The sequence below is a fragment of the Vombatus ursinus genome, unplaced genomic scaffold, assembly GCF_900497805.2.
Source record: "Vombatus ursinus unplaced genomic scaffold, bare-nosed wombat genome assembly UNPS02009573.1, whole genome shotgun sequence".
NCBI lineage: Eukaryota > Metazoa > Chordata > Mammalia > Diprotodontia > Vombatidae > Vombatus > Vombatus ursinus.
Genome location: NW_020949351.1, coordinates 10,001,828 through 10,025,988, shown reverse-complemented (window position 1 = coordinate 10,025,988; position 24,161 = coordinate 10,001,828). Strand labels below are relative to the sequence as shown.

Here is a 24,161-nt window from a genome sequence, read left to right as displayed (position 1 = left end):
GCTTTCTTCTCTCTTTAATCTCTCCTTTGGCAATTTCATTCATCCTGCAAAGTTAAAGTATCTCAGTTATAAAACTGAGTGTGCTCTTTGGTTCAGAAAACTGCCATTAGATCTATTTCCCAAGTTATCAGGGAAAAAGGAAAACAACTTACACATTCTCAAATATTTATAGCAGCTCTCTTTGTGATGGCAAAAAAAATCACAGCTAGAAATTAAGGGGATGTCCATCAATTGGCGAATGGCTAAACAAGTTGTGGTATATGATTGTAATGGAAAACCACTGTGCTATAAGAAATGGTAAGCTGGTTGATTTTAGAAAAAAAATGGAAAGACTTACATGAAATAATGAAGAGTGAAATGAGCAAAACCAAGAAAACATTGTATACAGTAACAGTAATATTGTTCAAATAACAGCTATGAATGATTAAATGATGTTGAGTACCATAAATACTCGAATAAACTACAAATCTTCTCCAGAAAAAGAACTGATTGATAGAAGTATATTTTATGTGGTTTTACACACACATATACATACACACACATACATATGTACATATCTGTGTCTAACAGTGGCCTTCTCTACTGTGGGGGGGGGAGACAGAGGGAGAAAAAATAAAGAGTGCACAGCAGAGAACAAAAGAAAACAGAGAAGGAAGTACTGAAAAGCAAGGCAGTTTTGAAAATAATGTTACATAGTTTTTTCAAAAAAAACAGTACAAAACGTTACTGTGTTGTGCTGTGTACATGGAGGTCTTTTTGTATTTCAATTCAAAATGAATAAAAAATTTTTAAAAAGAAATGGAATAGCCCTCAGTCAACAAAAGGGTGAGAAAATCACAAAAAATGTTACATTATCATTTCTACACAAAATTCTCCTAAATCTAAATCACCAGCCCTGATCTTTTCCCCAAGCTCTACAAATTCATCTCCAAGTGCCTATGATACATCTTAGCCTGGATATTCCACTAGCAGCTCAAACTCAGAATATCCAAAATCAAACTTACTAACTTTTCCCTAAAACATGTACTTATTTCTCATTTGACTATGATGGTGTTGAAAGCATCATCATCCATACTGCTTCTCATTTTTAAACTATATCTTCTCTATTTTTCTTTTTCAACTAGTTACCAAATCCTATCTATTCTGCCTCTGTAACATCTCCTCCATCTGTCATCTGTGCTGTATTCTCTTTGGAATTAAAAATAGCCCAACCCTAGAAAAACTATATCACATCCCATTTAGCCTATCATAATAATCTTCCAACAGGTCTTCTCTTGTCTTCTTTCTTCCCCTTCATCCATCTATTGCAGCTCTACCAGACTTTATTTTTTTTCAAAGATTCAGACATGTTATTTCTCTGCTTAAAATTCTTTAATGTTTTCCCATTCCTTTTCCTGGTAATCAAGGGGACTCAACAACCTGGCACTGACCTACCTTTCTACACTATCTACATTTCCCACCATGTAACTTTATACTGCAATTAAACTGGCTTACTTGCCACGCCCATGTATGTACACATACATACATGCTCTCTGTTTACTCAACTCTGTACCTTTTCTTGTTCAGTTCTTTAATCCTGACATACCTCCCTACTACCATTTCTCCACTTGTTGATTTATTTTCCACACTATACAAACATAATCAAATGTAATTTTCTTTTTAGAATTATTTCTCTGATCCCCAAGTATTAATGACTTTTTTCATTAGACCTCATCTAGAATTTTGCATATATCTCTCATGTATTTATCATGTATTTACATTATTGTCCTTTGTAAATTTCTCATATGTCCCTACTAGATTGTGAGTTCCATGAGAGCAGGAACAGTATCTGAGCTAAACTTTGTATTTCCTCCACTACTTAGTATAATACATAGTTAAATATAAATGCTTTTTTATATTGTATCTGCTGAGTTGAATTAATTCATGATCCCCTGTCAAAATGCTTATTTGTTATCATATTGATATAATTTGCTTAATGCCATTGGAGAAAAATGCATTGATAGATAGGATAACATCTCTAGAAAATGGGAATGGAGAGTAAAAAGAGAAAGTGTTTCTTGGATGTTTACTGGTTCCCAATAAAGTAAAGTGCTCTACTGGCAAATGATTTGGTATGCTATCAAAATCAATCTTCTTTTGGAGAGTTATCTTCCTGTAACCAACTATAATAAATATTTTCAGCATCTGGTGTTGAAACAATTCAATAAAAACTGCCTAATTTGGGGCCAGACATAGAGATCTATATTTAACATCCAACTGTGAACAGAATTGAAACAACTTCAATAAGTCTGACCTCATTCTGAGAAACCCTTATTTCAAACTTATCCTCTTATAAGGGACAGTCATCTACGGGACCAGACAATCATCGGGGAAGTTCTGACACATGAACTAGGTCTACCTTGATGTTCTTCTAGACAGAAGGTAAAGTGAGACTAACCTCTTGTAACCCTTAGACTTCAGTGAATTTCTGATTATTGTATGGTCCTGCCTTCTCAGGTATCATTTGTCATGCCAGTAAGAAATAATGAAAAGAAAGGTTTCATATGAATCTGAAGACTTGTACGAACTGAAGCAGAGTGAAGTAAGCAAGATCAACCATGCAATTTATGCTGTAGCAACATTACAAAGAAAAACATCTTTGAAGGATTTAAAACTCAGATTAATTCAACAACCAACTCTGACTCTACAGGATTTATGATAAAGCATGCTACCTACCTCCTGCCAGAAGAGCTACAGACAGAAAATGCAGAATTAAGCCTATGATTTTTGGACAAAGCAAATATGTATCTTTTTTCTGCTTGGCAAGGATTATCTTTCTGTTTTTCATTGGTAGGGAAATGGATTTTGGAGGACAGAAAAGAGTTACCAGTTGTGTTGCAAAAAAGAAAAATGAGAGGGGAGCTAGGTGGCACAGTAGATAGAGCTCCGACCTTGGAGTCAGGAGGACCTGAGTTCAAATACAGCCTCAGATACTTGACACTTACTAGCTGTGTGACCCTGGGCAAGTCACTTAACCCCCATTGCCTCACCAAAAAGAAAAAAAAAAGCAAAAAGAAAAGAAAAGAGAGTCATTGAGGCATTTCTTAAAATGCACTGAGCAGAAAGAATTTCAAAAGGAAATACAAATAAGCAAGAGAGTTTTGAAAGCAATGTGTTGAATTTCTTAATAATAATAACCCACATATACATGTATGTATACACACACACACACGCACACACACATATATATATATATATATATATCCTACTTTGTGCCAGGCACTGTATTAAGAGATTTTTAATTATTTCTCATTTGAATCTTACAACAACTCTGTGAGGTATGTGGTATTATTATCCCCATTTTACAGATGAGGAAACTAGTTAAATTACTTGCCCAGAATTAAAATGCTAGTAAGTGGCTGAGGTCAGATTTAAACAAAGATTTTTCTGAATCTAGGCCCCACATTCTATTTACTGTGCCACCTAACAAGATGAAATGGTCAATTTTGGTGGTTAAGTTTGGAAATGTTTTTGAAAAATAATTAAATAATATTTAAATGACATATAAAGTATTAAAAGAAAAGAATCTCTATTCATTTCTTCATCTTCTGACCTCCTACAATATTCATTAGATGGACACTGTACTGGGAATCAGAAGATCTGAGCTCAAGCACTAGTTTTGGCATTAGTTTTTCCACTTATGTGAACTTTTTTTGGCGGGGGTTTTTGGTTGTTTCAGTCGTGTCTGACTCTTTATGACCCCATTTGGGATTTTCTTGGCAAAGATTATGAAGTGGTTTGCTATTTCCTTCTCCAGCTCATTTTACAGATGAGGAAACTAAGGCAAACAGGGTTTAGTGACTTGTCCAGGGTCACACAGCTAGTAGGAGTCTGAGGCCAGATTTGAACTCAGGAAGATACATTTTCCTGACTTCAGACCCACTGTGCCGCCTAGCTGTCCTTATTTGAACATAAGAGGAGTTAATTTTCCTTAGCTTTACATTCCTCTTCTATGAAAATATAATAATAATAATAATAAATAATATATGTACCATCTATTTTAAAGGATTATTATGAGGAAAACACTATATGCATATATGTATGTATGCATTATTATTATTGTTTATGCCATAGATTTGTCATTTATTTATTGACATATTGTAGTTCTTCCCTTAAGACTCATCTCTGATACCTCATCCTGGTGCGGAGGTGATCCAGGGTTCACAAATGCTAGGCCCATGTTCTGACAAGAAGGAAAAGCTTTGATGAAAGGGCCTATGATACACAGCATGCGTATTGTTTGAGGAACAGGATTTATAAGTTTGGAGAGCTTTATCACCTATTTGCCAGCAGCTTAAAAAATTTTTCATGCATTATAAGTCTCAGATTACTGAAGTACAAAGGAATTATGATCTGTGTGAGTGAAAGGAGAACCCACATTAAATGATTAAAGGATCAAGGTACACATTATTAGTTTATTGTGTATATGCATCTATGTCTTGTCTCACCGACTAGATCAATAACTCCATTACAATAGGGACCTTTGCACAGAGCAGTATGCTGTTGATAAACACATTGACTGAGTCAACATCTACACTTCCTTCATAAATAAATCTTTTGTCCTCACATGTCACACTAAATGATGATAAAAATCATATATCTAAAGTTAGAATGGGTCTTAGAGAACGCTTAGAGTAACACCTATCCTGCCCTGCATTGTATAGATGAGGAAACTGAAATATCATGATATTGAATGGCTTACCAAAAGTCATATACATACATAGCAGAACCAGAATTCAAACCCAAATCATCAGACTCTAAACCCAATGCTCTTTCCACTACAGCATGAAATTAACAACTGTAGTTTCTTCAAAACTTCTTCCACATAACCCTCTAGAAGCTACATCTAGAGTCTTTAATAAGATACTACCATTCCAATTTGTGTAATATATTTAAATAGTTACAGCATCTTAGAAACACATGCTAGGCTGTCAAAAAGTGGAAGTTCTCCCTCTGACTTCTTGAAGAAATTTCTTCTACAAATTAAAAGCAGACCCAGCATAGGAGATATGATGTTGCATATTTCACGACTACATGTCTTTTTTTAAAAGTTGACATGAAGATGTCTCTGTCTTCAGTTGCAACAGCAAAAAAAAAAACAAAACAATCTAAGTGTTTGATGCTCTAGCATCTTCATTTTTTTATGTTTACATAAATATAGAACATAAATCACTGACATTTTATTTAAAAAATAATCTGTGTCAGCAGTTCCTGGGAAATTTTCAGCATTAAAAATAAAATCAGTGGAGTAACTTGAAATAGGTAGTAGCAGGGGTATGGAGGCAAAATTATGGAGAAAGTTTGTATTTTGAGTCACCAGCCTCAGTTCTACAATATTTATATTTCTTCCCAAGATAGGTGCCTGTTCTCCCCTTTCAAGAACTTAATAACTTAATGTTATTCCATGCTCTGTCTGTCTCCGTTTTTGTCTGTCATTTTCTCCTTCTCTTCCTCCTGTTCCTCTGCTTTCCTCTTCTCCTACCCACCACATTGCAACCAGTAGATGGCACTAGTAGAAAATGAAAATAAAAGACAAAAGAACTTCCTTGTCACCCCCTCCTTTGGAATATGGTTTTAATTCAATCTACTTCAATTCCTCACTTACCTGGTCTCTAGAGACGGACTCTCCCTTATTCAACCTCCACTTTTCCCCTCACTAGAGATTCCAGGCTTTGAAGGGAAAGGAAACCAGTGGGTGGTCAGCGAACTTGCCCTGGGATCCTTGCTTCTGAGGCCTGCTAGCCTGAATCTGTTTACATATGACTCAATAAAACAGGGTTGATAGGGTGGTTAACCTCTGTTACTTGAGAATTTACAAGTGTTATTAATAAAAACCAATGACATTCAATTCTCTCAAGATTACCTCTCAGAGCATTGATTTAGGATAAAAAGAACTCTAGCTGTTGTTATTCAGTCATGTCTGACTCTACATTGTAGGACAGAAGCCTATAGGTTTTCTTGGCAAAGACACTGGAGTGTTTTGCCATTTCCTTCTCCAGTTTTCCCCATTGTACAGATAAGGAACTGAGGCAAATAAGGTTAAGTGATTTGTCCAGGGTCACACACCTAGTAAGTGTCTGAGTCTGGATTTGCACTCAGATCTCCAGGCCCAGTACACTATCCACTGTGTTGCCTAATTTCCCCTAGTAAGACCAAAATTCAAACCTCTGTACTGTTCAGTTCTCTCTACTGCCAGTGATGAACTATCTTCTCTATTGTACACCTTCTATACATAGCTAATAGCTGACATTCATTACAGAACAATTAGGAATTATCATTATCATAGTTTTATATTTTGTTTTAAATCAGGAATTAGAAATATCTTAAAGAAATAGAAAAATTGTTAAGTTTTTTGCCATGCTGTAGGGGGATGGAGAAAGGAAGTACAAAGGAGAGAGGAAAGTTATACATTCACTAGGTTTTCTGAGATAATAATGATATGTGGAAATGACAATAGATCAGCCAGGCCCCTTCATCTACACCCACAAGAAGTTTTGGTCATTGTCATTGTTTACTTGTTTTTGTATTTGGGAAGATGTCATCACGGGAGCCAAACCAAGACCAGTCTCTAGTCTCTGAACAGGCTTCCCAAAATACCTGCAAGAGCTTTTTTCTCTCCAGCCACCATTAGCTACTGCTACCATGCTGGTTTTCTTCTCACAGAATTCAAACCAAATCTACCCCTCAGCTACCTTGGCTCAGTGACAACCTCCTCCCCCAAGCCCAGCGCTCATCCTTTCAGTTGCATTCCCAGAGAGTCTGTTCACACCCATGGAATTTCATATCTCATCACGCATTTCTCCTTTGTCCCAGAGGCACTCAGTTTACAATAACAAAAACTGCCCTCAGATCTTTCATTCACACAAAGGTATAAGTAACTGAGAGCAGTTTAAAACATTGCCTGCCCCTGGATTATTTTAATTTTAATTTGAATCAAACTAAAGTTATTATTCTTTGTTTTAGGAATCTAATTCATCAATTAATCTGTCTGAGGACATGGTAGGGGTATAAGAAGGGGTTCGGTGCCCACCCAAATCTTTATCATACCAGATAGACATCAAAATACTCTAGGATCCATGAACTTTTTTAAAGATTTTGACAATGGTATTTCAATATTATTTATTTCCTTTCTGATCAAATATAATTTATTTTGTGCAATGAGGAACTTTATTCTGAGGAGTCCATAACCAAAATGATCCATGACACACACAAAAAAGATTAAGATCCCTACTCTAAAGCATCCCCTGCACAATACTCATGATAGGACTAGATTCTGTGAACAATCAACAAGAGAAAAATGATCACCATTTAGACTTCTGTGAAACCTAGAGTACTCAATCACATGTTGTAAGAATAAGTAAAATAGTATGCATATGTGCCCTGAGTTCTGCAAAAGAAAAACACTAGGCAAAACTAGATTATCTCTAAAGTCCCTTCCTTTTTTTTTCCTTTTGATACAATGTATTCTCTTTATTAAACTGTTTTCAAGAATAATTTTCATATACTTTTCGGCTTTGAAATAAAGCAGTATTACTAAATAGAGTTGACTTCAGGAAAATTGCTTAGTATCTCAGAACCTCAGTTTCCTAATCTGAAAAAATTAATAACTCATATTTAGAGAATGCTTTAAGGGTTGCAAAGCACCTAAGGAATAGGTCGTGTGAATATAATTATCTACATATTACAAATGAGGAAACAGGCTCCAGGAGGTTTATAAGATCCTAGATTTAGAGCTTTAAGTTACTTAGAGGTCCTCCTTAATACGTGGTCATTTAGTAGATGAGGAAACTGAGGCTAATAAAGTAGAATGACTTGGAAAAAGTCATGCAGGTTGTAATAGTTAACTGACTTGTTATGATTGTCCAGTTCACAAGTGGCAGAGCCAGATTGCAAAGTGATGTTTCATGATCACAAGTCTAGCATTCTCTCCACTATACTAGGCGTCCTTTCACAAAATGAGAACATTAGACTGAATTTAAAGTCTCTTCTAAACCATGATTTCTGTGAATCCATGATTCTAAATATGTGTGTATTTTATAACTTATTATATATATATATGAACTTATAAGGAAAGTCTTTATTATATCCCTCATCTTCATAACATCTGATATGTACATATACTCTATATTCTATTTTCAAAGCAATTTTTATACCAATCCCCTAGTTAAACCCTTATTACCATTTCCCTTGGCTATTTTAATGGCCTTCTAATTAATCTTTCCTCTGGTCTCTCCCTTTCCAAACTCATCTTTCACACTGCAAAAATAATCATCCTAATAATATAGATATTACCACATCACTCTCTTGGTCTCTTGCTTAGGGAGGCTATAGATTACTCTGCTATCTTGGCATGCTACCTCTCTCAATTCATTTATTCAGATCCATCCCACATTCCTAGAAATGTACTCCCTTTGTCTTTGGTACTATTTTAGGAAGCAAATTAGGGATTCTAATAGTTCTTTTGAGAACTTTCTTTCCATAAACTTTCAACTCTGGAAGGAGAGGTTATGGACTAGAGGTATAAGAATGTCACATAAATTTTCAGGCATGATCAATGGGTAGATTTGTTTTACTTGATCATACTAACTTATTAAAGGGAGAGGTTGCTTTTTGGGAGATGGAGAAGTATTTGGACCTCTCTTTTCCTGATCCACCCCACTCTAAAAAAAAAAAAGAAAGGACACCAATAAAGCCTTAAAGAAAAGGCACAGAGGAGATGAGAAAAAAGTTCATAAGGCAATGCAGGCAAGCAAAGCAGCTTTGAAACTAATGTGCTGAATTGAGCACTTTTAAAAAGTTGTATATAATAAGATTATATATTTCAGTTTCATGTATAGTCCTCTTTTTCTATTCTTTGTATAGGGACGTATATATATTTGTTGAGTTCAGAATAACAAAATAAAACTTTTTTTAAGGAGTTGAAGGGGAGAAAAGACAGTGTGAATGTTTGCAGAGATAACTGATGTGAATCTGAAAACAAAATAATCCCTGCTTAAAAGAAGTTAAATGAGAAATAGAAGATATAGTTTGTCCCCAGTGGAACCAGTATACCAACCCATATATGTCTTTGTCCTTCTTTGGAAACTACTGAAAAATTAAATGCAGAATTCAACTGACACAGTGACATCTACATGGAAAATCCCAAGCTCTTATATAAAGAGTAGATCCATGCTTGTATTGCGTAATTGTGGATAATGTAACTATTGTCCTTTTGGGGGTTCTAAAAACAACCTAAACGCCCTATATAAATACCCTAAAGAATGTTTGAATAACAACCTCATCTCAGGAACCAAAAATGTATGGCTCAATGATCTGATAATTACTGAATCCAGCCAATATTTACAGAGAAAGTAAAAAATACATTCAATGAAATGTTCTGCTATTACACAGCTGGACAATCTCTAGACATGTTTGGAAATAAATAATTTTAAGTGAGTGATGGATTTTCTTCCCCTGAAATTCCTCTATATACATTTTTTTTATTTTCCAATCAACAGTATAAAGGCATATAGGAGAACTGCATTGGTGTTATATTATAATCTTCTCAGGATATTCTCTTAAATTTAATATTGCCATTGAAAATATATGGTTAAGAATAATAGTATGGGAATATTTTTTCCAAACAGTTTAAGATCTCCTGATGACTATAAAAATAGGTTGATTTACTTATGTCAAAAAGACTCTCTTCTACTATGTTCTAAAGCAGCTATCCTGGGATTAACATTCCTTTGATCTAATCCTTTGAATTCTGATATGTTCATCAAGATTTAAACTTGAATTTGCAATGTCCTGCCCCCAAAGAAAGAATATAAAATCTGATATGTGAGCTGATTTAGAGAGGTGAAAAATTCAGAGTTGGTGTAAGAGTGGCTAGAGAGATAAAATAGGAGGATTAAGTTTTTGAAAGCCATCTGTTACTTACATTTTTCAAGAAATAATCATGATTTTAGGAATTTCCTTTCTGTTTGACAGACCTATTTTACATTCACAGGTAATCAAAATTATGACATTTTTTAAATTAACAGATAAACTAAATCATTCTATTTGTCAAAGAAAGAATTTTTGTTTGTTTGGACATAGCATTACCCCTTTGTGTAGTTATATTTTCCATTTCCTTCGTGTATGCATGCATTGACCTTTATTCTCTGTCCCTCTCTCTTCCACAATGGAATTCTGTATTTTACATAAGGAAATTCAGATCACTTGTGGTAGCTCTGAAATGTGACACATCTCTTCTGATCACACAACTTCCTGTTAACAATTACAGGAATTCAACAAAAGCACCAGTCATTTCCAAAGGACCATAAGTGTATGAAGCATAAATCTATAGTTTTGATAGGAAAATACAGTGTGCAAAAGCAATATCATCTTTTTTCTTCTTATAGCATAAAATGTAGCCAACATTTCTGATAATTCATGTTCATCTTTTACTACCGAAGTTTGTAAAAGAATATCTTCAGTTACTATCTATATTAGCATGCTAAACCATTACCTGGTTATGATAACTATACAAATATTTTAAACACATGAAATATATATGCTGTCAAGATAAATAGTATCAATGGTGGAAAAATGAAAAGGAAGGGAAAAAATACATCCAACTTAACAAGAAACTCCAAATACATCTGTTTCTTCTGTTTCACAGACCCACAGTAGTGTTGCTCTGTGTCTTATAACCAACTACTTTTTCCCTTGCTCAGAGAACAACCCATGCTCTACCCCAGCAGGAAAGTATAAAAATTTAATAGAAAAACCACAAGGTTATTAAACACTCTTACCCTCTGGGCTTGCTGGGCTGCTCTTGCTTCTCAGTGTTACAGACACATGTGTAAACAACTGAATTTCCTGCATCCTTTCCTCATCTGTACAGCTCTGGGGTCTTGGCCAACAGGATTATATCCAGCATTAAGGCCACTCCACACTAACTCAAAAAGGATTCCCATTGGTTGTGAAGCTTTATCAAAGCCAATACCACAGCACACTCTTTGGATTTCAACTTAGCTAACCAAAATAAAAATCTTTTTCTACTGTCCCCAAACTAAACATGAGTTTCCTAAGGTTTCCTTCCCAATCTTTTGAAACTATATGCTATGAATATACCAGGAAATATAAACATAGTTTTTTATTAGCAAGTTTTCTACTTATTTTCATGTCATCATATTCAACCAGTCACTTTTTTAAATGCACTAAAATGTCAAAAAAAACTATTAATGAACTAATCTGCAAAAGCAAGGGATAAACATTTTATGTTATAGGTCATAATAATTAACAATAGAAAAATATGCAGATATTCAATATGTCACTGTGACTCATTTTGCAAAAGAAACTCAGTAAATTCAAAGAAATGCTTTGGTAAATAAATCACAGATCTTGATCTGTGATTTATCTCAGTCAGAATGACAAGAATTCTGAGTTTCCAAGTCAAGGACCCCCCAGTGAGAGGATTTTGGCCCTGACTCCCAGTGCTTTATCTGAGTGACTTTCCATTGACATGACTCAGCTGTCAAGATCCACTGAGGGAATGGTGATGTTTTATCCCTTTAGGGATGCAAGTAAAAAACAAACAAACAGTACTTCAAAGTACATTTCAAATTGTCCAGAGGAAAACTAAATGACAAAAATGTCATATAACAGGAAAGAAGAAATTTCCTTCAATTATTTGTATTTTCTGTCTCTTTGGTTTAGGGGATTAATTCTTGTTATTAAACAATGTTATAGTTATCTATATCCTCTGGCAGGAGCAGAGCATAGTCCAATAATTCAAATCAGAGACATACCCCATAGAAATCACTCCTATACATTTTAGGCTACTAATAACACTCTCCTAGTCATATGAAAAGTTGAGAAAGAAAATAGCTACAAGATTCTTGTTGTATGGAAAGCCAGAATTAGATACTACTGGACATGAGTATCACAGACTCAAGAACAAACAAGTAAGAAAACTCACAATCACTCTAAGAACAAAAGGAAAAATCAATTTTTTCTTTTCAGAATCTTTATCATCCTTCCCTTCTCTTCCTTTCCCTCCCTTCTCTTCTCTTCCCTTTCCCTTTTTTTTCTAGCAGCAGAATAGGCTTTTTGACTTGTGTTCTGCTGGGAGCCCTACAAACCTTTAGTTGTCACTATACACCCTATCTTCCAGATCAATATTTTCTTATAAAGAGGTCATACTTTATTTTAATTTAAACAATAGCATTATTTTAATGCTATTGCTTTTCTTCTAGACTGCCTTTCACATTCATGTAGTTATATTCCCAATCAGTTATCCACTCTTTACTTTCTTTGATGATATTTGCCACTTTAATTCAAGTTTTTCTATTCTGTTAATTATTTTTGCTGTATAGGACATAAATTCATCTTTTACAATTTTTATTTATCTTTTAAACCATTTATGGACATCTTATTGTGGCTCCATGCCTTCTTGGGAATCCACAGGGTCGCCTACTTCATCAGGTGTTGACTCATTTTCCTTTGTCTTGCAATATCTATTCATAGAAGCCTGAAACATTTTATGTGCTCTAAAGACTATATATGTTTTTCTAATAATATCTTCTCTCTTGGTTTATTTGCTTATGCTCAAGATTTTTAACTGAGTTTTCTCCTCCAAAAATCTTTTGTAATTTAAGTCTTTTTTCCTCCTTATTTTCCCCTATTGTTCACTTTCTGACTCCCTCCTGTTTGATGGCAGTTTCCCTGGGGTCTGGATCACTGAGTCTCATGATCTCAAAGTGTCTCAGTCTCTTCCCTCAGTCTTAGCCCCAGGTGATTTCTAGGGGGACAAAATTCGATCTAGGTGGATACTAAGATTTTTCTCTCAGGTTTAGTGGAATGCCACATAGCTAAACATCCTGCTACATTCCCTCTGTTCAATCATTCTCTGGCCAAGCTATGTTATAGCAGAGAGCACTGCCACAAATTAGCACAGCCTGAGGAACTTTCTGCAGTTTGGATCTCTAAAACTGTGAAAGAACATGAAGTGGGGAGGATATATAACTTAGTTCTGCTGCAAGCCTGTTGGTTGTCTTGTACAACCCTGCTACTAGAGGGTGGGTGGGGAGAGTATGCTAACTGAACATCTGTTAGCAGCTAGAACTTTTCAGATTTAATTCACCGAGTTTTTACCTCATCTGCGTTCTGGGCGTCCTCTCTAACTCATAATTCCTATTTTTTGAGGGGTTTGAGAGTTCATGAGAATCAGGGATAATGTTTGCTCCTCCATTTTGTTAGTCATGTGACCTTAAAATTCTGTCTATCTGTCTATATCATTCTCTCTATCTCTATCTCTCTCTCTCTCTCTCTCTCTCTCTCTCTCTCTCTCTCTCTCTCTCCCCCTGTCTTTCTCATCGGAAGTAGTGTCCACTAGGATCATATATTTAGAGCTAAGGGAGGCCATGAGTTCTTCAGCTTTTTTACATAATTTAAATAAAATATCTTTGAGGAGCAAAAAAATTTTAGAAAAAAAACTGCTTTAAAATAGTGACTGATAGGAAAAGGAGAAATCAATTAATGTGATAATGCCCTGCAATATAATCTGAGTAAGGAAAGGATATCAATGACTTTTGATTGTGGCAGTACAAACATCTACCATGAAAGTATACTTCAAGCCCTTAACAATTGTGCCATCAACTCTGTCTTTGATGTTTCAGAACTGCTAACTTACTACAAAAAATGAACACATATGAAGCAGTCACTTCTATGTTGAATGAATTCTAACATCTTAAAGGCAGAAAATTCTGGGAGATTTCTGTTGCTAGTTTATTTCCTATTGCTACTATATCACATTCTTACCAGTGTACCTGAAAAATGTTAATTCTCTATCACTTCTGCCTGTTAAAAATCATTACTGTCTTTCAAGACTTCAATCAATTGTTTTCTCTTCTAATAAGTTTTCCCAAATAGCCAAATCTACAGGCTCATACGTGCATTTCTGTGATTTCATAGCACTTTGTTCCTCATGTATGCAGTCATTAATTATCTTTCCTAGTAGAGTATTAGATGCTTGAGTTCAGGGACCATGTCTTATTTAACTTTAAACATTCCTCTTTGAAAAACACTGTACAGTAGAAACAGCACCAGACTTAGTTAGGTGACCTGATTTTAAATCCCAGCTCCAACATTAAATTGTTTCATAGACTTGAGCAAACCAAATATCCACTCTAAGGTTCAGTTTCCTGATCTATAAAATGGAGCTAATTATATTTACAGAACCTTCTTTTCAAGGTTATTGTAAGGGATGTATATATTGTAAATTGTGAAATGCTATATAAATATTAGCTGCAATTATAAGCACTAAAAAGATGTGTGATGAATGAATGAATTCAAAATGGACCATATAATCATTAAGCCCACAAAACGCACCTAATTTTTCAAAAGTTATTTCTATTGATGGCTTTTGTCTTTAACATTAACTCTGTTTCTGAATATATTACTCACCCTCCCCTACTCAGTAAACCACACATTGTAACAAACATTTAAAAAAAGCAAAGAGAAAAAAAAGTAGTTTAGCCAAACCAATCAACATACCAACAATATCTAGCATTATGTGGAACATTGAACATTCATAGTCCCCCACCTCTCCAAGGATTTATTAAGTGTTAATTTGTGCCAAGCCCAATCTATGAGCATCCCCTTTGTTTCTAATTCTTTCTTTCTACAATAAATGCTGCTGCAGCCTATTTGGTATACAAGTGACCCATAGTCATGCTTCAACTTCCCTGGTATATGCTCTTCATGGTGCGGTAAATGGGCCAAAGCATATATGAACACTTTAATCATTTTTTAGTGTAATTCCTGATTGGTTTCCAGAAAGGTAACATCAAATATAAACTTTACTTTAGTGCGCCTGTCTTTTTTTAGACCTTCCATCTTTTGTTATCTTTTCCTGTTTGCCAGCTGTACATTTAACTCTTAAAACTCTTTGATTTTCATTCCTATTATTATTAGTGATTTGTTATTATCTTTTTTATTTGTCTAATATGTTATTTTTTCCAATTACATTGCAAAAATAATTTTAACTTTTTTTAAAATTTTGAATTCCAAATACTCTCCCATCCTTCCTTCCTCCCCTCCTCTCTCTATGAGATAATAGGCAATTTGTTATGGGTTATACATGTCAAGTCATGAAAAACATATTTCCATATTAGTCACATTGTAAAAGAAAACACAGACAAAAAAAACACAAATAAAGTATGCTTTGATATAATATGCTTCAATATACATTCAGACTCCATCAGTTCTTTCTCTGGAGATAGATGACATCTTCCATCATAAGTCCTTCAGAATTGTCTTGGATCTTAGTATTGCTGAGAGTAGCTAACTCATTCATAGTTATTGACACAATATTGCTGTTACTATGTACAATGTTCTTATTTTGCTCACTTCATTGTGCATCAGTTCATGAAAGTCTTTCCAGGTTTTTTTGAAAGCATCCTGCTCATCATTTCTTATATCGCAATATTATTCCTAACACAATCATAAGACACAACTTGTTCAGTCATCCCCCAATTGATGGGCATTGCCTCAATTTACAATTCTTTGCCACCATAAAAAGAGCTGCCACCAATATCTTTGTACATGTAAGTCCTTTTTTCTTTTTATAAAATCTCTTTTAGATACAGACCTATTAGTGGTATTGCCGGATCAAAGGGTGTGCGCAGTTTAATAGCCCTTTGCACATAGTTCCAAATTGCTCTCCCAAATGGTTGGATCAATTCACAACTCCACCAACAGTGCAATGGTGTCCCAATTTTCCCATATTACCTCAAATATTTATCATTTTCCCTTTCTGTCATATTAGCTGATTTGATAGGTGTGAGGTGGTACCTCAGAGTTGTTTTAATTTGCATTTCTCTAATCGAGCATCTTTTCTTATGAATATAGATAGCTTTGATTTCTTCATCAAAAAGTCACCTGTTCATATTCTTTGACCATTTATCAATTGGGGAATGACTTGTATTCTTATAAATTTGACTATGTTCTCTATATAATTGAGAAATGAGGCCTTTCTCAAAGAAACTTGTTATAATTTTTTCTGGTTTTTTTTTGCATATTGTCTCCCCCATTAGATTGTAAACTCCTTGAGGGCATGGACTGTCTTTTGCCTTTCTTTGTATCCTTGACACTTGGCACAGTGCCAAGCACATAGTAAGCACTTAATGTTTATTAAATTGAATTATCTCCTTTCTTCCTTACTTAATTCAATATTCTCTGCCTAGCCATATTTTAGACAGTACCAACTATGCTTCTCTTTAATTTTTTAATTTTTTTATTTTTTTTATTAATTTACTTTGATTTATCAATAATCACTTCCACATGCTTTTGAGTTCAAAATTTTTCTTCCCCTTTCTCCCCACCACCCTCCCCAAGATGGCACACAATCTGATATAGGGTATACATTTACATTCATATTCAACATATTTTCACATTACTGATGTTGTAAGTTCAATTTTTTTTCTCTAAATGTTATGACATCTTATGTTTAGTCAATAATCATATAAATTTACTATCATATAAAATGTTGTTCTAAATCTATTTTCTTCCAAACTATGTTCTAATTTTCACAGCAGTTTTTATCAAATGGGGATCCTTATCCCCAAGCAGTTTATGTTTTTATTATAGTATTATCAAATGTGTTCTTAGTTTTATCGAACAACCTGATTGTTTCTGATTCTTCCCTATTTAATCTGTTCCATTAATTTACTTTTTTCTAATTTTTAACCAGCACAAAGTTATTTTTTTATTATGAATGCTTTATAATAAAATTTGAGTGTAATCTAAGAACTACTTTCATTTGAATGTCTCAAATTAGTAAATTATTTGGAGTATTTTTTCACATGGTTATAGATAGCCTAGATTTCTTCCTTTGGGAACTGTCTGTTACAGTCACATTGATGTAATGCTGGTGGACACGTGGATGAGTAAAACTATTCTGGAAAGCAATTTGGAATTATAGGCAAAAAGTTACTAAACAGTATTTACCCTTTAAGCTAGAAACACCACTGTTAGACCTATATCCAATAGATTCAAAGAAAGAGGGAAAAGGTCCTATAAATAAAAATATTTATAGCAGCTCTTTTTGTGGTAGCAAAAAAAAGGAAACTAATAAAATGTCCAACAATTGAGAAATGTCTGAATATGCTATGGTACATAATTATGATGGAGGACTAAAATGCTGTAAAAAATTAGAAAACAGATAATTTTGAAAAGATATGGAAAGACATATTGACTGACACAGAGTGAAGTAAGCAGATCCAGAAGAACAATTTATATAATAACATCAATAGTATAAAAATGAACAATTTTGAGGATTTTCATAAACTGATAAAAATGAAGTTAGCAGAACCAAAAGAATGTATACAATAAGAATAACACTGTAAAAATAACTTTAAAAGCTAGAAGAATTATGATAAAAAATAACCATTCATACTTCCATGATACTGATACTGAAATATGATATCCATGACAGAGATGTGACAGATTTAAGATGCAAAATATGTATTTTTACATACAGTCAATGAGTGAATTTGTTTTTCTTAGCTATACATATTTGTTACAATAAATTTGTTTTCTTTTCTTTTTTTATTCCAATGAGATAAATGGTGTTGAGGGGTAAGGCAGAAAATAGATTTCTGATATATTTTTTAAATAGTGAGATGGGGGTGCTATTGTACTTATGGGAGAATATTGCATTTATGGGGGAAATATGGGGGAATATTGTACTTATTTTCAGATGAGTTCATTGTATTATTAATTTTACTTAACTGCTTTACTGTGTTACAAGAGACCTCTTGCAAAGTAGAAGGAATCTATAAATATTTGTAATTAAAAAACAAAATATATCAATGAACTTAGAAGGTCAGCAGGAAAGGTATATTGCACTAAGAGAGAGGAGTACAGTCCAATGCGGGCTGTGCCAGCACCAACTGGGCCCTAGCAAGGGGCAGGCCTCGGGACAAATGATTCACTGGCAGCAGTGGCAGTTTCCAAGCCTCTGAGCCCACAGACTACAAAGACAACTTAGAAGGGCAGCAAAAAAGGTCTGTATTACCTGGGAGAGAGTCAAGATAGTCGAGCATAGACCCAGACCCAGCAAAACAGGAGCAGGCCTGAGAGTCACTAAATCAGCAGCAGCTACTGCTGCTTTCAGAGTTCTCAGCCCACAGATGGTAAGGGTATTGAACAACTGGTAAGAAGGAGATTATAGGGGTCTGTTTGCTATAAATGGTGCAGGACTATGTTGTTCTGCCCATACTCAGATATAGGTCTCAGTCCTGGGTGGCAGTCCAGGGAAAGGAGGAGCATTAGCACACCAGAGCTTGTAGTTGCAGTGAAGCAGGACCCTCCTCACAGTTCCAGGGCAGAAAAGAGTGCTCATGGTCACTGACAGACAGAGCACAGGTCATGAGAACAGTCAATACCTCTCCCTAGATCATGCCACCTTGGAAGAATTGAAAACTTACAGGTCTCTAGAATATCTCTGAAAACAGCTGCACAAAGTTTCTGAAACTTGGGACAGTGCACACACCCCCACCCTGGAAGCAGAGTTCTACTTTAAGAAAGAGTTAAAAGTCAAGTAATAGGTTGGAAAAATGAGCAAACAACAGAAACAAATTCTGACCATAGAAAGTTACTATGGTGACAAGGAAGCTCAAAACACACACTCAAAAGAAAATAACAAAATTAAAGCTACTATATCCAAAGCCTCAAAGAAAAAGATATACTGGCCTCAGGCCTTGGAAGGGTTCTAAAAGGATTTTGAAAATTGAGAAAAAAATGGGAAGAGAAATGAGAGTGATGCAAGAAAATCATGAAGAAAGAGTCAACAGCTTGGTAAAAGAGACACAAAAAAGTACTGAAGAAAATAACATCTTAAATAACAGCATAGGCCAAATGGTACTAAAAGGTACAAAAACCAATGAGGAGAAACAATACCTAAGCAAACAGAATTAGGCAAATAGAAAAAGAGCCACGAAGAAGAAAAAAAACTCCTTAGAAAGTAGAATTGGCCAAATGGATAAGGAGGTATGAAAGATCAATGAATAAATTAATTCCTTAAAAATTAGATTGAGGGGCAGAGCCAAGATGGTGGAGTGAAAGCAATGACTTGCTTGAGCTCTCCCCCAAACCCCTCCAAATACTTGTAAAAAATGACTCTAAACAAATTCTAGAGCATCAAAATCCACAAAAATAAAGAGTGAAACAAATTTCCAGACCAAGACAACCTGGATGGTTGATCAGAAATGTCTATCATGCTGGGCTAGGAGAGAAACACAGTTCATCATGGCATTCAGGCAAAACAGTCCTCAGAGAACCTGGAGCAGGCCTCAGAGGACTGAATCATGGGCAGCTGGGGCAGTTTCCAGACTTCTCAACCCACAAATGCCAAAAACAACTTAGAAGGTTAGGAGGAAAAGTCTGTGATTGCTCCAGGGCTAGATGGATTTACAAGCGAATTCTATCAAATATTTTAAGGACAATTAATTCCAGTACTATGTAGATTATTTGGGAAAAATAGTTGAAGAAGGAGTCTTACCAAATTCTTTTTATGATACAAAAATGGTGCTGATACCTAAACCAGGAAGAGTCAAAACAGAGAAAGAAAACTATAGACCAATTTCCCTAATGAATACAGATGCAAAATTTTTAAATAAAATATTAGCAAATAGATTATAGCAAATTATCACAAGAATAATACACTATGACCAGGTAGGATTTATACCAGGAATGCAGGCTGGTTCAATATTTGGAAAACTATCAGCATAATTGATCACATCAACACCAAAACTAACAGAAACCACATGATTATCTCAATAGATGCAGAAAAAGATTTTGACAAAATACAACACCCATTCCTATTAAAAAAACATTAGAGAGCATAGAAATAAATGGAGTCTTCCTTAAAATAATAAATAACATCTACCTAAAACCTTCAGCAAGCATATAAAATGGGGACAAGCTAGAAGCATTTCCAGTAAGATCGGGGGTGGAACAAGGATGTCCATTATCACCATTCTTGTTCAATATCATACTGGAAATGTTAGCTTTAGCAATAAGAAAAGAAAAAGAAATTGAAGGTATTACAATAGGCAAAAGCTATGACTCTTTGCAGATGACATGATGATATACTTAGAGAATCCTAGAGAATAAAGTAAAAAACTACTTGAAATAATAAACAACTTTAGCAAAGTTGCAGGCTATAAAATAAACCACATAAATCATCTGCATTTCTACATATTACCAACAAAGCTCAACAGCAAGAGATAGAAAGAGGAATTCCATTTAAAGTTACTGTAGACAATATAAAATATGTAGGAGTCTACCTCTCGAAACAAACCCAGGAACTATATGAACACAATTACAAAACACTTTTCACACAAATAAAGTCAGATCTAAATAATTGGAAAAGCATCAGTTGTTCATGGATAGGCCAAGCTAGTATTATAAAAGTGACAATTTTACCTAAGCTAATTTACTTATTCAGTGCCATACCAAACTACCAAAAAATTATTTTATAGTTAGAAAAAAATAATAAGATTCATTTGGAAGAACAAAAGGTCCAGAATATCAAGGGAACTAATGAAAAGAAATGCAGGGGAAGGTGGCCTAGCTGTTCCATATCTTAAATTGTATTATAAAGCAGCAATCATCAAAACTACTTGGTACTGGCTAAAAAATAGAGTGGTGGATCAGTGGAATAGGTTAAGTACGCAAGACACAGTAGTCAATGACTATAGTAATCTATTATTTGATAAACCCAAAGACCCCAGCTTCTGAGATAAGAACTCACTCTTTGACAAAAACTGCTGAGAAAACTGGAAAAGAGTATGGCAGAAACTAGGCATAGACCAAAATCTCACACCATATACCAAAATAAAGTCAAAATGGGTTCATGATTTAGATATAAAGGCTGATACTCTAAGCAAACTGGGAGAGCAAGGAATAGTTTACCTATCAGATTTATGGAGAACAGAGGAATTCATGACCAAACAGGAGATAGAGAACATTTCAAAAAGCAAAATGGATAACTTTGATTACATTAAATTGAAAAGTTTTTGCACAAAGCCAATGCGACCAAGATTAGAAGGAAGGTAGAAAATTGGAAAAGAACTTTTACAACCAGTCTCTCTGATTAGGGCCTCATTTCTAAAATATATAGGGAATTAAGTCAAATTTATAAGATAACAAGTCATTCTCCAATTGATAAATGGTCAAAGGATATGAACGGGCAGTTCTCAGATGAAGAAATTAAAACCATCTATAGTCATATGAAAAAATGCAGTCATCCCCAGTCAACTATTGATTAGAGAAATGCAGATCAAAACAACTCTGAGGTACCACACCATACCTATCAGATTGGCCAACATGACAAAACAGGAAAATGATAAACGGTGGAGAAGATGTGGGGAAATTGGAACACTAGTGAATTGTTGGTGGAGTTGTGAAATCATCCAACCATTTTAGAGAGCAATTTGGAACTATGGCCCCGAAGGGCTGTAAAAATGTGCATAGCCTTTGACCCAGCAATAGCACTTCCACAGTTATATTCCAAAGAGATAGTGCAAATGCATAGTGACCCACATGTACAAAGATATTTATAGCAGCTTTTTTTGTGGTGGCAAAAAATTGGAAATTGAGAGGATGTCCATCAATTGAGGAAAGGCTGAACAAGTTGTGGTATATGAATGTAATGGAATACTACTGTGCTATAAGAAATGATGAACAGGCTGACTTCAGAAAAACTTGGAAAGACTTATACAGTCTAATGCTGAGTGAAATGAGCAGAAACCAGAGAATGTTGTACACAGTAACAGTCACATTGTGTGATAACTAATATTGATAGACTTAACCCTTCTCAGTAATACAAGGATCTAAGACATTTCCAAAGGCCTCATGATGGAAAATGCCATCCACATCCGAAGAAAGAACTATGGAGTTTGAATGCAGATAGAAGTATACCATTTGCTATTTTTTTTTCTGTTGTGCTTTGTTTCCTCTTTCTGGTAGTTCCTCCTACTGGTTCTAATCCTTACTTACAATATCACTAATGTGAAAATATGTTTAATAGGAATATATATGTATAGCCTATATCAGATTGCGTGCTGTCATGGGGAGGGAGGTGGGGAGGAAGGCAGAGAAAAATTTAAAACTCAAAAGCTTATGGAAGTGATTGTTGATAATTAAAAATAAAAAAATAAAAAATGAATGTTACAAACTGTTTTACATGTAACTGGGGAATTTTTTTAAATAAATATTTTTAAAAAGGTTAAAAAAAAGAAAAAAGAAAAGAAATAAAAAATTAGATTGAGCAAATGAAAGCTAATGACTTCATGAGAAATCAAGAAACAATAAAAGAAAACTAAAAGACTAAAAAATTAGAAGACAACATGAAATATCTCTATGGAAAAACATTATTAGAGCATTTAGAAGCAGTAAATATAGACAAAGGATAGGCACTGGTGTGGGTGGATGGAAACTGAATGGAAAACTCTAAGTATTTGTCTAAGTATTTATGTTTTCCAATATTACTTAATAAGTCTTTTTTTTACTTCATTTGTTATACAGAAAATGTATTCTTATCTTGTAGATTTAGCTTTAGTGACTACTTCTAGCAAAGAATTCTTTTTTTCAGGTTTATTTTTTTTTTACTTGTTTCTTAGGATTAAACAGCTTCACAGAAAACAACTACAACACTCTACTAACTTGAGAGTCACACGGTTTCATAAAAAATCAACTGCCCAACCATACTTAAATGACATCCATTCTAATTAAGTGATTACACAGAATAGTAAGATTGGTTGTTTAACCTTCCTGGAAAGCAAAACAACACAAACATTAGAAATAAGGTCCTTAGGTAAACCAAAATAAGTACCATATTCAGATAGACAAATATCTCTTTAACTGGCAAAACACTTCCTCACTGAATAAGAAATTGTTCAACATATCCCCTCAACATTTAGTACTCTCCTTTTCAAACTACTTTTCATTCAACTATTTTGTATTTATGTTTAATTTTTCTCTTAATATTCATTGTGTGTGTATATACAGAGAGAGAGAGAGATAAGTGCATAGATAGATTGATGGATGGATAGATAGATAAATGGATGGATAAATGGGTGGATGTCCTTCTTGTCTCCCTATTACAATATAAGTTCCTTGCAAGTGGAAACAGTTTCATTTATGATTGAGTTCAAAGATCCCTAAAAAATTCTAATTGTAGGATTGACTGAATACCTGCATATTATACCTGTGATGCAGGGGATACAAAAGATATTTGAAATTGGTTGTTTCACTAACTCAATGTACCAGGCTTCAACAACTGACAATTACTGTTATTAGCTAAGAGACCAACTTAGGTTTTTAATAATAAGCATTATCTGATGTAATCACAAATTGATAATGGACATGAATGTAATCCCTGACTACAACTGTGATATTATATGTACAACTCTTTGTTAATGGAGGGTCACAACCAGGAAGGTACTTCTTTTGCTAAAAGGATGTGTGCTTCCCCACACATGTTAGCCTTCTTAATGTAAATCACAATGGTAATCCTCACTCTAGGAACTGTACTTTAAAGGATGGAAGAGATATTTTCTTTCATCAGTTTTAAAGTAATGAATTATCCTGAGGCAAAATAGTTGTGTCCTATTACTCATAATTCTTCTTCTAACAACATTACTTATGTTTCTCATCAAAATGGTCATTATAGAAATAAATGCTTATTTTTAATGTGCTAATTATGCTAATTATGATGATATTAGTAATCTAACACACACACACATACATATAACATACCTTAAGGTTTCCACAGCACTATTGTATATATATATATATATATGTGTGTGTGTGTGTGTGTGTATGTGTTTATATATATGCATATATATGTATATATGTATGTATATGTGTATATATAGTTTTTTTTATTTGATCCTTACAAGCTTGCAGTGTAAGTGCTATTATTATCCTATTATCCCTGTTTTATAAATGAATATGTTGAGGCTGAGAGAGGTTAGGTGACTTGTGCCCAGGGTTATACAGTGAATAAATATATCCACAAACGTTCATTAACAGCCTGCTATGTTCCGGGAACTATGCTAGGCACTGGGGATAAAAATACAACAAAT

General features: G+C 34.3%; 1 protein-coding gene across 1 annotated transcript in view; it reads right to left on the bottom strand.

The window, feature by feature from the left end:
* Positions 1–10,893, bottom strand: part of CCDC102B (coiled-coil domain containing 102B) — a 787,870-nt gene extending 776,977 nt beyond the window's left edge. Inside the window, exon 1 of the mRNA XM_027852419.1 lies at positions 10,818–10,893. The gene's annotated coding sequence lies outside the window, so the exon portion shown is untranslated. The remainder of the gene's footprint in view (positions 1–10,817) is intronic.
* Between the last annotated feature and the right edge of the window lie 13,268 nt (positions 10,894–24,161).